We start from the raw sequence: 14,573 nt of genomic DNA on the forward strand, positions 1-14,573 counted from the left end.
TTGCCCCACTGACCACCCTTAACCCCCACCGACTGGCAAGGACTCTGGCCATACGGCTGAAGGCTATTACTAATAGGAAATTAGTAATCATGGTTAAGTGGGCATTTCACACAACCCAAATAGATTATTTTGGGTGGACAGGCTATGTAGCATATAGGAATCATTGCCTAGCATCCCAATCTAGGGATGAGGCATGGACACTGTGCTTGAACACTGCGGGAGGCAACACCTGAACACCCAGGCCATGGGACACAGCTCCGGGGACATACCCATGGCCGGAGGGTGAGTGAGTGCTACAGGGAAGGGGGGATGCCTGGAGAGGTGGGCCAAAGGTTCGGAGAACAGGCTGCATTGCTAAGGAAATTGACAGAGGCATCACACTGCTTGTGGTCAACAGTTTTTAATGTGTCACAGGTATCCAGGTGTCCAACAATTTCCCTCTCTCCCGATGGTGCCTCCCCATTCTCCTCACCACCCCCTACCTACATCCCTCTCCCTCTCCCCCCTCCTCCCCTGATGCGCTCAGTGATCCTCAACCATGCTTAACCTACCTAGCTGTACCGCTACGTCTAGGTGTGCCCCTGGATGCACATCTGAGGTGGAGGCAGCCAGCTGCTTACCACGTCCCGTGGCCTTCGATGTCTTGGTCAGGTGTCTTCTGGGAGCTCTGGAGACGAGGGCCCCGGCTCACTTGCCGATGGCACATGCACAGCCATGTCGCCTTGTCCCGTGTGCTGACCTCGCGATGTGGATGGGTGAACTTGGGGGAGCTGGTGACCACCATCCCCACTCCATGGAATGGGTCCGGGTTGGCACCCAGTGCCCCCTCCTCCTGCTAAGTGCCCATCGGGCCTGGTGTTCACCTCGGGATAGAGTGGCAGCTGGTTTGGCTGCCTCTTCGTATTCTGGCTCTGCCAGTCCTGGCAGGTTCCCGATGTCTGCAATAAGGTGTCGATGCCCTCGGCGATGCTCCTCAGTGACTGGGACATCATAGAATTTACAGTGCAGAAGGAGGCCATTCGGTCCATCGAGTCTGCACAGGCCCTTAGAAAGAGTACTCCACACAAGTCCACACCTCTACCCTAACCCCATAACCCAGTAACCCAACCTAAACGTTTTGGTCACTAAGGGCAATTTATCAAGGTCAATCCACCTAACCCTCACATCTTTGGACTGTGGGAGGAAACCGGAGCATCCGGAGGAAACCCACGCAGACACGGGGAGAACGTGCAGACTCCGCACAAACAGTGACCCAAGCCGGGAAATGAACCTGGGACCCCTGGAGCTGTGAAGCAACTGTGCTAACCACTGTGCTACCATACCGCTCGGCAACGCCTCGGCAATGCCCAACTATGACTGGAACAAGTTCCGCCGCACCTCATCTATGCCCATCTGAGAGCGGGACATGTCCCGCACAACCTCATCAAGGTCAGCGTGTATGGGTGACGTCCCCCAGCAAGTTGGACATTCTGCCGAGATACTCAGCCATGGCCGACACTGACTGCGTCATGCCTTGAGACCTTCACTAATAGTGCCGACGCTGTGCACCAGGCTCTCCACTGCGGTCGCCACCTTAGCAGTGTTGGCCTCGGTGCCACTCATTGCCGGTGCCATCTGGTGCATCCATAGCCTCTGGGGCTCCTCCAATTGGCTATCGATCTGCTGGAGTGTTGGTGACATCTCCCTCTGAACATCCAGGTTGGTCGCTATCGTCTCCATCAGCCCCGGGTACCTCTGTACCAGAGGCTCAGCATCAGGCTGGGACCTGGCTGGGTCCAGGGATCCAGCAGACCTCTGACTGCTGTCTCGCCTGGGGGTTCCTGCCTCCACCTGATGTACATCAGCAGTGTGATGGTCACCAGTTTGTGCCCCAGAAGCCTGTCCACTAACATTTCCCACCGAGATGCGTGTATCTGCACTGGTGGAGGATGGGGATGACAGCTGTGATGCCTCGATTGTGCCATCCTCGGAGCCCTGCTCCAGGGTGTTCCTCAAGATTCTCCAGCCATTCGCTGGCAGTGGCATTCTCTGCCCCCCCCCCAAAAAAAAACACGTGACTGGGGGGCAGGAGAATCCCACACACTATGCTTCTGCTGTTGAACTTCAGGTAGCTTTGTGAAGCTGCCGGAAGGGCGAAAGTAGCAGCCACAGCAACTCAGTGGAACTGACCCGGCATACCCCTGGTGTGGGGCCGGAAAAGTTCGGCCCATGCAATTGGCAATCTAGGTCCAAAGATGTTTTGCCCCACAGTTTCCAGTGTCCTGTTGCAGCTTGGTCTACAGAATCCAGTGTTGGTTACGGAGAGGTCATGCTCTGCACATGTCTTCTGTTTCTGAGGGGCTGTTTAGCACAGGGCTAAATTGCTGGCTTTGAAAGCAGACAAAGGCAGGCCAGCAGCACGGTTCAATTCCCGTACCAGCCTCCCCGAACAGACGCCGGAATGTGGCGGCTAGGGGCTTTTCACAGTAACTTCATTTGAAGCCTACTTGTGACAATAAGCGATTTTCATTTCATTTCTTCAGCAGAAGGAGGCCATCGATGTTGCTGTTAGAACTTCCGTTTCCTTCAGTGCTGGGATGCACAGTGGGAGAGGCACAAAATGGGCTTCCCGTCGGGCGCCGAACCCTGAAGGATGCACCCGACCCGCTATGCCCAGCGTGATCTGGATCACGGCTTCGCTGGGTGTGACCCAGACAGTCATATTTAAAATGAGCCATTCGGCTAATTTAAACATACGTTCCGTTTGAGGCCTCATTCACTCGGCTTCCGGGAGTCACATGCCACACCGACGAGACCCCACTCGAGCGTGGATTAGAAGTAGTCTCCACAAGCGCAGACCAGGCGTGATGGCCACGCTGGGGTGTCCTGAGCTGAAGGGACAGCTCCCAAAACAAAACAAAAGGGGCGGGATTCTCCTCTACCCGACGGGGCGGACCGTACCGGCGCTGAGGAATGGCGTGAACCACGCCGGCGTCGTGCCGCCCGGAAGGAGCGGAATGCTCCGCACCTTCAGGGGCTAGGCCGGCGCCGGTGGGGTTGGCGCTGCGCCAACTGACGCTGAAGGGCCACCGCCAGCCGACGCGAGTTGGCGCGTGCGTGGGAGCGCCAGCGTGTGCTGGCGTCATCCCAGCGCATGCGCAGGGGGGTTCTTCTCCGTGCCGGCCATGGCGGAGGTTGACAACAGCCGGCGCAGAGGGAAAGAGTGTCCCCATGGCACAGGCCCGCCCGCGGATCGGTGGGCCCCGATCGCGGGCCAGGCCACCGTCGGGGCAACCCCCGGGGCCAGATCCCCGCGCGCCCCCCTGAGGACTCTGCAGGCCGCCCGCAGAGCCAGGTCCCACCGGTACGGACCTGGTTTGATTTACGCCGGTGGGACCGGTCGTAAACGGGCAACCGCTTGGCCCATCGCGGTGCGGAGAATCGCCGGGGGTGGGGGGTGGGGGGGGGGTGGCACTGGCAACGGCCCCCGATCGGCGCAACGCCATTCCACCCCCGCCGAAAAACCGGCGCAGGAGAATTCGGCAGCCAGCGTTGGAGCGGCGGGGCGGGATTCACACTGCCCCCCGGTGATTCTCCGATCCAGCGGGAGGTTGGAGAATCCCGCATAAGGTAACTGTTTAATTTCCTTTATATTCACTATTCTTCCTTAGCTGCCGTTTTCTACCTGATGCCTGGGTCACCTAATGTTGTGCTGTCACTGCTGTCACTGGGCCAAGTAGTCATTCATTAAACTTACTATTGACATTCTCAGTCCAGGTTATACTCCCTGTGCAGCACTGAGGGAATGTCGGGACGAGCACAGCGTCCAGGTTATACTCCCCATGCAGCACCGTGGGAACGTCATGAGGGGCACAGTGTCGAGGTTATACTCCCCTTGAAGCACTGAGGGAATGTCAGGATGAGCACAGCGTGCAGGTTATACTCCCGATGCAGCACTGAGGGAATGTTGGGATGAGCACAGTGTCCAGGTTATACTCCCCATGCAGCACTGAGGGAATGTTGGGATGAGCACAGTGTCCAGGTTATACTCCCCTTGAAGCACTGAGGGAATGTCAGGATGAGCACAGCGTGCAGGTTATACTCCCGATGCAGCACTGAGGGAATGTCGGAATGATCACAACATCCAGGTTATACTCCCCGTGCAGCACTGAGAGAATGTCGGGATGAGCGGTGTCCAGGTTATACTCCCCGTGCAGCACTGAGAGAATGTCGGGATGAGCGGTGTCCAGGTTATACTCCCCGTGCAGCACTGAGAGAATGTTGGAATGAGCGGTGTCCAGGTTATACTCCCCATGCAGCACTGAGGGAATGTTGGGATGAGCACAGTGACAAGTTATACTCCCCATGCAGCACTGTGGGAATGCTGGGATGAGCAGTGTCCAGGTTACACTCCCTGTGCAGCACTGAGGGAATGTCGGGATGAACACAGCGCCCCGGTTATACTTCCACTGCAGTACTGTGGGATTGTCGGGATGACCACAGCATCCAGGTTATAGACCCGTGTAGCACTGAGGGAATGTCAGGATGAGCACAGTGTCCAGGTTATGCTCCCCGTGCAGCACTCAGGGAACGTCGGGATGAGCGGTCTCCAGGTTATACTCCCCATGCAGCACTGAGGGAATGTCGGGATGAGCACAGCTTCCAGTTTATACTCCCGACGCAGCACTGAGGGAATGTCAGGATGAGCGGTGTCCAGGTTTTACTCCCCATGCAGCACTGAGGGAATGTCGGAATGATCACAACATCCAGGTTATACTCCCCGTGCAGCACTGAGAGAATGTCGGGATGAGCGGTGTCCAGGTTTTACTCCCATGCAGCACTGAGGGAATGTCGAGATGAACACTGCATCCAGGTTATACTCCCTGTGCAGCACTGAGGGAATGTCGGGATGAGCGGTGTCCAGGTTTTACTCCCCATGCAGCACTGAGGGAATGTCGAGATGAACACTGCATCCTGGTTATACTCCCAGTGCAGTACTGAGGGAATGTCAGGATGAGCGGTGTCCAGGTTATACTCCCCATGAGGCTCTGAGGGAATGTCGAGATGAACACAGCATCCTGGTTATACTCCCAGTGCAGCACTGAGGGAATATCGGGATGAACACAGCATCCTGGTTATACTCCCAGTGCAGCACTGAGGGAATGTTGGGATGAGCACAATGTCCAGGTTATACGCCCCGTGTGGCACTGAGGGAATATCGGGATGAACACAGCATCCTGGTTATACTCCCTGTGCAGCACTGAGGAAATGTTGGGATGAGCACAGCATCCTGGTTATACTCCCTGTGCAGCACTGAGGGAATGTCGGGATTAACACAGCATCCTGGGTATACTCCCAGTGCAGCACTGAGGGAATGTCGGGATGAGCACAATGTCCAGGCTTTACTCCCCGTGCGGCACTGAGGGAATGTTGGGATGAACACAGCATCCTGGTTATACTCCCTGTGCAGCACTAAGGGAATGTCGGGATAAGCGGTCTCCAGGTTATACTCCCTGTGCAGTACTGACGGAATGTCGGGATGAGCAGTGTCCAGGTTATACTCCCGTTCAGAACTGAGGGAATGTTGGGATGAGCACAATGTCCAGGATATACTCCCCATTCAACACTGAGGGAATGTCAGGATGAACACAGCCTCCCGGTTATACTCCCAGTGCAGCACTCGGTGAAAGTTGGGATGAGCGGTGTCCAGGTTTAACTCCCCTCGAAGAACTGAGGGAATGTCAGGCTGAGCAGTGTCCAGGTTATACTCCCTGAGCACCACTTGGGGAATGTTGGGATGAGCGGTGGCCAGATTATACTCTATATGCAGCACTGAGGGAATGTCAGATGAACACAGCGTCCCGGTGATACACCCCGTGCAGCACTGAGGGAATGTCGGATGAACACAGCGTCCCGGTGATACTCCCCGTGCAGCACTGAGGGAATGTCGGAATGAGCAGTGTCCAGGTTACACTCCCTGTGCAGCACTGATGGAATGTCGGGATGAACACAGCGCCCCGGTTATACTTCCAATGCAGTACTGTGGGATTGTCGGGATGACCACAGCATCCAGGTTATAGACCCGTGTAGCACTGAGGGAATGTCAGGATGAGCACAGTGTCCAGGTTATACTCCCCGTGCAGCAATCAGGGAATGTCGGGATGAGTGGTGTCCAGGTTATACTCCCTGTGCAGCACTCAGGGAATGTCGGGATGAGCGGTCTCCAGGTTATACTCCCCATGCAGCACTGAGGGAATGTTGGGATGAGCTCAGCGTCCAGTTTATACTCCCGATGCAGCACTGAGGGAATGTCAGGATGAGCGGTGTCCAGGCTATACTCCCCATGCAGCACTGAGGGAATGTCGGGATGAACACAGCATCCTGGTTATACTCGCTGTGCAGCACTGAGGGAATATCGGGATGAACACAGCATCCTGGTTATACTCCCTGTGCAGCACTCAGGGAATGTCGGGATGAACACAGCATCCTGGTTATACTCCCTGTGCAGCACTGAGGGAATGTTGGGATGAGCACAGCATCCTGGTTATACTCCCTGTGCAGCACTGAGGGAATGTCGGGATGAACACAGCATCCTGGTTATACTCCCTGTGTAGCACTGTGGGAATGTCGGGATGAACACAGCATCCTGGTTATACTCCCAGTGCAGCACTGAGGGAATGTCGGGATGAGCACAATGTCCAGGCTTTACTCCCCGTGCGGCACTGAGGGAATGTTGGGATGAACACAGCATCCTGGTTATACTCCCTGTGCAGCACTGAGGGAATGTCGGGATGAGCACAATGTCCAGGCTTTACTCCCCGTGCGGCACTGAGGGAATGTTGGGATGAACACAGCATCCTGGTTATACTCCCTGTGCAGCACTAAGGGAATGTCGGGATGAGCGGTCTCCAGGTTATACTCCCTGTGCAGCACTAAGAGAATGTCGGGATGAACACAACATCCTGGTTATACTCCCTGTGCAGCACTGAGGGAATGTCGGGATGAGCAGTGTCCAGGTTATACGCCCGTTCAGAACTGAGGGAATGTTGGGATGAGCACAATATCCAGGATATACTCCCCATTCAGCACTGAGGGAATGTCAGGATGAACACAGCCTCCCGGTTATACTCCCTGTGCAGCACTGAGGGAATGTCGGATGAACACAGCGTCCCGGTGATACTCCCTGTGCAGCACTGAGGGAATGTCGGATGAACACAGCGCCCCGGTGATGCTCCCCGTGCAGCACTGAGGGAATATCGGGATGAACACAGCATCCTGGTTATACTCCCTGTGCAGCACTGAGGGAATGTCGGATGAACACAGCGTCCCAGTGACACTCCCTGTGCAGCACTGAGGGAATGTCGGATGAACACAGTGCCCCGGTGATACTCCCTGTGCAGCACTGAGGGAATGTCAGATGAACACAGCGTCCCGGTGATACTCCCCGTGCAGCACTGAGGGAATGTCGGGATGAACACAGTGCCCCGGTGATACTCCCTGTGCAGCACTGAGGGAATGTCAGATGAACACAGCCTCCCGGTTATACTCCCCGTGCAGCACTGAGGGAATGTCGGATGAACACAGCGTCCCGGTGATACTCCCTGTGCGGCACTGAGGGAATGTCGGATGAACACAGCGTCCCGGTGATACTCCCTGTGCAGCACTGAGGGAATGTCGGATGAACACAGCGTCCCGGTGATACTCCCTGTGCAGCACTGAGGGAATGTCGGATGAACACAGCGTCCCGGTGATACTCCCTGTGCGGCACTGAGGGAATGTCGGATGAACACAGCGTCCCGGTGATACTCCCTGTGCAGCACTGAGGGAATGTCAGATGAACACAGCGTCCCGGTGATACTCCCTGTGCGGCACTGAGGGAATGTCGGATGAACACAGCGTCCCGGTGATACTCCCTGTGCAGCACTGAGGGAATGTCAGGATGAACACAGCCTCCCGGTGATACTCCCTGTGCAGCACTGAGGGCATGTCGGGATGGCTGAAATGTTAATCAACGGACCCATTTTCCTTCTTCTGAGAGATCCGGGGCGGGATTCTCCGTTGCCTGACGCCAAAATCGTGTTCGTCGATCGGGCGGAGTTTGGGCTCCGACTCCGAAATGGGGGCCAGCGCCTGTTTGACGCCGGTCAGCCATGCTCTGACCCTCCGAAATCGTGATGTGCACCGTGCGCAGTCACAATGCCATTGGCGCCTCATCGGCCGTCCCACTCGGGATGCTCCGCTCCGATGGACCGAGTTCCTGACAGTGCGGGCCACGTGTGGTCACACTTTTAAAATACATTCTTCCCCCAGTGTGGGGCAATGTCCCAATCCACTCGGTACTGCAATCGCCTGAAGAACCCGACATCACCAGAATCGAGGCAATATTCCGATTAGAAAAGCAAAAAACTGCAGATTCTGGAAATCTGCAATAAAAACAGAAAATGCTGGATAAAATCAGCGGGTCTGGCAGTATCTGGGGAGAGAGAAACAGGGTGAATATTTAAAGTCCGCATGACTCCGCGGATCCTAGGTTTCCCTCAACACTTGCTTCCCTTTCCTGGTGACTCTGGAACCTAGGTGCTGATGATTCAGACTTTCTCCCTTCAAAGCTGCAAGCCCTTCCCTTCACATTGCCTCCTCACTGTGTCATGATCACACTGGATGCCTCATACTGTCACTCAATCTTTCCCCAGTATCTTAAAGAGTTCAACCCTTCACCTCCCTTCATCTTTTCTTCTTCCTACACCAGCAAGCTTTTAAAACCCAAGTTTGTTACCAACTAACAATTGATTTCTAGAAATGTATTTCAATGGTCCCTCAATAGCATCCTTTTCCTTTGTGCTGTGGCTCTCTACACTGGTTCCTCAATATCCCCCTTTGCCCTAGGTTTTTACAATGGTCTCTCTCGTTCCTCGAGCCCTGACTCTCTCGGCCTCTCACTTCCCTTAAAATGAGGGCCTCTACACCGGTCCCTTCATCCTCCCGGCCCCAACCCCAACACTCTATGATGGCCCCTCACTCACCCCTCTTTCTTTCTGAGGTGCAACTCCGTACAATGATTCCTCACTTTTCATCTGAACCCTCTGATGCACTATCAATTACGACGAGACAAGGCAGCGCAGAGGTGGGGGAGGATGTAGAGCCGGAAGTTGCTGAACTCTACGCCCTGGACGGTGAGGGTGGCGATGCAGTACCCCTGGATCTCCACGGAGTGGGATCTGGAGGCCAGGGAGATTCTTTGGGTAACGGGGTGTACCGTGAGGGAGCAGCGCCTTACCATAGCGGGGTAGCTCTCAATGCTCCCGGAATCGAGAAGGCAAGATGTCATGTGGCCATCGACTTTCACCGTCGTTGTCGCGGTTGCGAGGTTGTGTGGTCGGGACTGGTCGAGCGTGATGGAGGTGAGCTGCGGCCGGTGTTGGTGGGACCCGGGCTGGTCGGCGGTGGTTGCGGGCGATGAGCGGCCAGATTTGGTGCCCGACGAGCAGGGGTCCTGAGGTGCCGTCCAAAATGGCGCCGAAGATGGAAGCGCCCACGGGGGTGCACGTGGTGGGTGGCGTTAAAGTTGGCGGCGCCCACGGGCCACACGAGCTCTGATGGGGGAAGATGCGGCTCCCACGGGCCGCACGTGTTCTGCTGAGAGGAAGATAGCGGCGCCCACGGGTCACACGTGTTCTGCTGAGAGGAAGATGGCGGCGCCCACGGGTCGCAAGTGTTCTGCTGAAAGGAAGATGGCGCCACCCACGGGCCGCACTTGGGCTGCGGGGACGAAAATGGCGGCGCCCACAGGTCGCATGTGGGGGGTGCAGGAACAATGGGCCTGGATACACCGGTGATCGACCGGGCCTGGCACACCGCAGTGAAATGCCCCTTCTTCCCGCAGGTCTTGCAGATTGCACTCCACGCCAGGCAGTGCCACCGGGGGTGCTTTGTCTGCCCGCAGAAATAGCACTGGGGCCTCCTGGGGTTGGCTGGCTGCCGCGCGGCGCAGGCTTGGGGTTAGCTGGGTGCGGCCGCTGGTGGGGCCCACGATGTCCATGAGGGGGGCGCCGTGCAGTCGGGGATGTACGCTTGTACATTACGGGAGGCTACCGTTAGTGAGGTCGCGAGTTTCTTGGTCGCCGCGAGGTCGAGCGTATCCCTTTCTAAAAGGCGCTGGCGGATGTATGCCGACCCTATGCCCGTAACGAAAGCGTCCCTGATAAGGAGTTCAGTATGTTCAACGGCCGCACCTGCCTGGCAATCACAGTTCCTCGCCAGGGCGTGCAGGGCACGCCAGAAATCGTCCAATGACTCACCGGGGAGTTGTTGCCGCGTGGACAGGAGATGCCTGGCGTAGAGTTTGTTGATCGGCCAGATGTAGTTCTCTTTCAGAAGCGCCATGGCCTCAGTATGGTTGGGCGCATCCCGGAAAAGGGGAAAAATATCGGAGCTCAACTGTGTGTACGGGATCTGGAGTTTCTGTGCTTCTGAGGGTGTTCTGTCGCTGCTCCGATGTAGGCGTCAAAGCAAGCTAGCCAGTGGTCGAAGGCCGACATGGTGTTGTCTACTTGAGGGTGCAGCTGCAGGCGATCTGTCTTGATATGTAGGTTCATCGCTGTAAAATCTCTGCTTAATAAATTGATGCACTATCAATTACGACAAGACGAGAGTAGAGAGTAATCGAGGCTTTATTCAGCAGAGATGTGTTGCCTCCTGCAGCTGCTGCCGAAATGGCTGCAGCTCGGTGAGCACACACATTTATACTCCGCCTACTGGGCGGAGCCAACAGGCAGGGATCTACCCCATACCTGTAGTACAGGAGCCTTACCGTATTACTTCTCATATATGTATTGTACAAACAGTGGTGACTACCACACCTTCATTACCTACTTCTCTACCATTGGCCCTCTCCACACCTAGCACCAACTCTCTCCAATCCGCTCTCTTTTCACTCCTTCCTGCAGATTCTATACAATAGTTACTGTCCGACTTCTGACCTGACTGTCCATAATAGTCCATCTCTTCCACCATCTCCTGAACCCCAGGGGCAGCACGGTGGCACAGTGGTTAGCACTGCTGCCTCACAGCTTCAGAGACCCGAGTTCAATTCCGGACTCCGGTGACTGTGTGGAGTTTGCACTTTCACCCCGTGTCTGCGTGGGTTTCCTCCGTGTGCTCCGGTTTCCTCCCACAGTCCAAGGATGTGCAGGTTAGGTGGATTGACCATGGTAAAATTGCCACTTAGTGTCCAAAAGATTAGGTGAGGTTACTGGGTTACGGAGATAAGATGGAGACGTGGGCTTAAGTCGGGTGCTCTTTCCAAGGACCGGTGCAGACCGATAGGGCAAAATGGCCTCCTTCTGCACTGTAAATTCTATGATTCAATGAATTATTTCCAATTGTCCCTCCCCATCCCTCATGCCCTGACTTGCTGTACCCTCTATCCACCTGCGAACAAAATGATGCCACTGCAGGTAACAGGCTAATGATGAAAAGGTTATTTGCAAGTTTATGCCCATTTTATAATTCAGGAAGTCACGGGGCTGTTAGTCAAATAAAGATAATTGCTTGTCTTCATTCCAGCCAATCAAATGCCCGATTGATTAATTATCAGAATCTATCCGTAAATTTCATTGCCTAGGAAACAAAACCTCTAACTTTTCTCGGAAGCTATAGACATTGAACTGGCAAAGAGCGAGGACCAAGTGAATGTATTCCTGGGCTGTAATTTCCTTGGAATGGCAATCAGCGTTGGATTGCCTCTCCGTGCCCACTTACCCATGTGGATTTTCTTCCATGCCCTGTCTCACCCGGCCTTCTGAGTTAGGTTGGGTGAGATCCAGGCAGCACAGCAGGTTCTCACGTCCTCACATCGAAGTCCACCTCCATCGAATTGAAGAAGGACATGCCCTCTTTTTGCAGCACGAACTGCCGTAAACCAGATAAGCTAAAGATCCCATTGAAATTGATAGGTCAGGGAGAAGGTAAGTATATAGGATTTGGGGGCTGATGGGGGAATTGGAGGTGATTGGGTGGGGGGGGATGATGTGCGACCTTGTTGGGGGGGGGGGGATTGGGGAGGCTCAGAGGTCAGATGGTCAGGAGGGAGGTCAGGGGTGGTGGAGGGGGGCCAGATGGTGAAGTGTGTTCAGACCTCAGGGGTGGTGGAAGCGGGTGGCAGACCCTTGCGGTCAGTTGGCGGGTAGTGGTAGAGTCAGTCATGTGGCACAGGGTCCTGGTGCGGTTAGGAAATCTATACAAAAGTTATTGGCCGGGATTCTCCGATCCCGCACCGGGTCTGAGAATTGCCGGGGGGGCGGTCGCGAGAATGGCGCCATGCCGGTCCGACGACCAGAGAATTGGCAGCAATCGCACCCGCGGGGTCGCCGCCGTGCAGGTCTGGGGCCGTTGAACGCGCCCCCCCCCCCCCCCGGCGATTCTCCGCGCTCGATGGACTGAGTGCCCGCCGAATTTCGCCGAGTCCTGTCGGCGTGGCTTACATATGGTCCTACCCGGCGAGACCTCAGAATTTTGGCTGCGGGGGCCGTCCTGTTGGGGGGGGGGCCGGGGGGATCCGACTCTGGGATGGGTTTCCACGGTGGCCAGGCCCGCGATCGGGGCCTACCGATCGGCGGGTGGGGCAAATGCCGGGGGGGGGACCTATGTTCCTCCACGCCGGGCCCTTGCAGGGCACCGCTATATTGCCCGGAGGCCATCGTGGAGACGGCAACCCACGCGCATGCGCGGTCCTGTGCCGACTGTGGCGCACTGGCTTTCGAGCGCACAGCACTCCGGCACTGTACTAGCCCCGTAGGAAGGGGTGAATGCCTGGGCCTGGAGGCCCGTTGATGCCGACGTCAATACTTGGCCGGGATTTCGGAGAATCCCGGCCAAGAATTCTATACGACATGTTCAACATCAAGTGCTTGTTATTATTGCACCACAACCTCTCCAGTCCAGCAATCTGAAATCCGGAAATGCCATGTGTCCGGAATGTTTTAAGCAGATCCAGGAATCTCACGGACGTGCCACTCGACTGTTACGATGCTGCATTAAATTGAGAAGGTGTAGAATCACCTCATCTTTGGACTAAGGAAGAAAATGGTGGGTGGTGGGGGACACAGTGACTGCATAGAGTGGGAAAACCATATGCGGTTACAAAGCCACTCAATTTCTTCCTCTGTGCGCTCTCTCTCTCTCTCTCTGTTGGTTTACTTCTCCATCTCTCTCTATCCCTATCTCTCAGTCTGTCTCTACCTCTTGATTTCTTTTTGCACCTCTCTCTGTTGGACCCTCTCTACGGACCAAGTCCAATCCATGCAATATAACCCTCTCCCCCTGTCTCAGAACCCATCCGGGTGATCATAGAATTCTGGCCTAACTTTCAATTCCAGGTTTATTAACAGAATGTAAATTCCATCAGGCGATTTGAACCTGTGTCCCTGTGGTGGTATGTATTAGGGGTAATACGGTACACCACGTGTTGACAGGCTATTGGTGGAGGGATGCCAGGTCCTGATAGGATCTGCCACCTACTGGACTCCACCCAGAAATGCCGGTATAAGAACCCAGTTTTTCCCTCCATTTCCCTCAGCAGTTGCATTCTGTAACCACGCTGCTGGGGATAAAGTTCTGCTTAATAAAGCCTTCAATTGACATTACCTCAACCTCCCTCGCGTCATATTGACGGTGCTACAGTCCCCACAGCATTTATCATGGCCATCCACCTAACCTGCACATCTTTGGACTGTGGGAGGAAACCGGAGCACCCGGAGGAAACCCACGCACACACGGGGAGGACGTGCAGACTCCGCACAGACAGTGACCCAAGCCGGAATCAAACCTGGGACCCTGGAGCTGTGAAGCAATTGTGCTATCCACAATGCTACCGTGCTGCCCCAGACAGAGATTAGGAAAGATTTGTTCTCTCAGAGCATTGTGAGTCTGTGGAATTCTCTTCCCCAGAGAGCGGGAGTGTGGGCCATTAAGGCTGAGGCAGACAGATTCCTGACTGACAAGGGAGTCAGAGGGCATAGGGGGGATATGAAGAAAAGTGGGGTTGAGGCCGCAATCAGTTCAGCCATGATCTGATTGAAAGGCTGCCCAAATTGAGGGGCCGCGTGGCCTAATCCTGCTCCTAATTTGTATATTTGTATGTAAAAGACAATTCAGTGGACAAATGTTATCATGTTTGTAATGACCCTCACGAGACCCAGAAGGATGATGCAATCGATCTCCCCATGGGGCTCGTGGAAGATGAGTTTCCCCCCATTGAGGGGCGGAGGCCTAGCAGCTGGGAGTGACGTACTATATGCTGCATTGTGCTCTTATTTTACTTTGACTAAATAAATTTTTATGGTTAAACCTTCTCAGGACTCCTGAAAATATTGCACTGTTATTGCGAAATCTGTATTTGTTTCCAAAATTTCATCTCGTCCAACAGAAATTTCAATTAACTGAGGGGAAGAACGGTAGAATATTTTGTTCCAGGAAATCTTTGAGTGACTTGTGATAAATAATAGCTTGGCAGGGCATTACTTTACCAACAGAATCGATGTTCCGTGGCAAACACCTCAGAGCTAAAGGTCTGAACATACAATCTCCTGGCACAG

Source organism: Scyliorhinus torazame, chromosome 10 (genome assembly GCF_047496885.1).
Source record: "Scyliorhinus torazame isolate Kashiwa2021f chromosome 10, sScyTor2.1, whole genome shotgun sequence".
Taxonomy (NCBI): Eukaryota; Metazoa; Chordata; class Chondrichthyes; order Carcharhiniformes; family Scyliorhinidae; genus Scyliorhinus; species Scyliorhinus torazame.